Consider the following 2,179-nt stretch of genomic DNA (forward strand, 5'->3'; position numbering starts at 1 on the left):
AGTTATTTATGAACAGAACAAAATACTTTCAAATTGATTTCTTTAGCCATGAGAATTTCACATTGGAGATAAAGACCTCAATTCAAATATTGATTAAATGCCTAACCTGAGTTAGACTGCTAGATTATGGGGTTATAGAGACAAAAAGGAGCTCCAGTAAGAGGGGTAAGTGCCTGGTCATGTCAAAGCTCAGCTCCCATTCATCCTCTTAAGATAAACTGTGAATGTGCCTGTGCCAGCGTAGGTGCCAAATAAAGTAAATCCAAAGATGTAAAAGGAAAGTTTTCACAAGGAAAAAAAATCTGGAAAAACTCAGCAGGAACTGAACAAATGAGTATACAAAAAGAATAAATAAATCATATGGAGTAAAACACAGGTGAAATCTCCAGAAAAAAGGAATGATGCTGAAATCACTACAAGTTGATTCCTAACATAGATTGGATCAACTACAAGAACCTTAGAGCCTTGGAGAACTTAATAGAAGTCATTAAATGTGGATAGAAGGTCAAATTAGAATTCCCAAAGAAGTTTCAAAAAAAGTTAATAGTTTAGAATGAAAAGGAATGACTAAAGTCTCCCACTTATTGGCAGAGATAGTGGACTATATACTAAGTTGGAGTGAGGATCCATTTTTGGACATTACCAATGTATTGATTTGTTTTTATTTGTTAAAAAGAAAGGTTCTTTTAGGTGGAAAAGAGGAGTTATTGCAGAGGGACAGTGATATTAAAAAACAAAAAAGAAAGCACTTGAAAAAAATATTAGGTCAACAACCAGCAAAATAGAAAGAAAACTTGAACCTCTAGGCAAGTCACCTTTAGACAGAGCATAGCAAGATGATCCAGGAATTATCTTAAGTTGAAACAAAAATCTAAATACTATATTCCAGGAAATTTTAACAAAAATATGCCTAGAAATATTGAAAATGGACAAAGCATATAGAATCCATAGGGTTACTGGCAGAACTCCAGATTATGATAATTTAGAAACACAGTCATCAAGTTACAGAGCTTTTAACATTAAACAAAGGATCTTTAAGCAGTTTAGGAGGAAACTTCATGTTATAAAGCGAATCTGACTCTTTTGACTATTCCTCTGAGAAATGTAAGCAAAGGCTAAAATGTGACATCTTATTAAAGCAAAAGAAATAAATTTCTAGTTCCTGAATAACATTCTGTAAAACTCACCAATGGAAAAAAAATAATTTTATAAAGAATTTGTATCATCACAGAATAAAAGATGATGTTGTATATCAGCAATTTGGCATGCAAATTCAAAGAAAAAAGACACATAAGAATGGTAAATAAGTCCATATAGCATTCCAGTGCTAAGCAAAAAATAAAATAAAATCAATGTATACATTCAGCAAGGAGCCTACAAGACTAGTAATAGTAATGTCTAGAAATCTTTCCTTTTCTGAGGGTCATTAAGAACAAAGAAAAAGCATTTACTGTACAGCCACGGGGCTATATATATATATATATATATATATATATGTATATATATATACATATATATATATTTTAATATATATATACATATATATATATTTTATTCTATAATAGAGTTAGATAATATGTTCTATTTTGGACAGGTTGTGTTTGAGATGGCACCAGGTATCCAGTTTAAAAGGTATATTGGTTAATTTGTGATGTGGAAGCTGTACTTAAGAAAGAAGATTAAAGATACCTAGACATGAAGGCAATCTTGAGCATCAGATTAAGGCCATGGGTGCTGTTGAGCTCCCTGGGAGGGAGAATGTAGATGGGGAAAAGAAAAACACCTAGGACAGATTGCCACAGAGTAGGCAATAGAGACATTGGTCCTTTCCATCCATCATACTCTACTAAGGAAGACCATTCAATATAATTTCCCTTTCACCAGTTCCTTACCTCAATACCCATCCTCATATCCCATTCTCTCCTCCTTTGCTACAAATTCTTATAATCAGGTAACCCTTCTCTCTACTAAATCCAGCATCTCTTTGGTCAGATATACTCCAATGGATTGTCCCCTCCAGCTTCCCCACAGTCTCTTTCTTTTAATTTTATTTTTTAATTCTCATTTTGTACAAATGTTTTTTTACATTAATAAAATATTCTTGTTTAAGAGTAAACAAAATACCCCTCCCCCCCATGAATATAGACTTGCTTGGGTGATAAAGTAAAGGGGAGAGAAA

Source organism: Macrotis lagotis, chromosome 1 (genome assembly GCF_037893015.1).
Source record: "Macrotis lagotis isolate mMagLag1 chromosome 1, bilby.v1.9.chrom.fasta, whole genome shotgun sequence".
In the NCBI taxonomy this organism is placed as follows: Eukaryota; Metazoa; Chordata; class Mammalia; order Peramelemorphia; family Peramelidae; genus Macrotis; species Macrotis lagotis.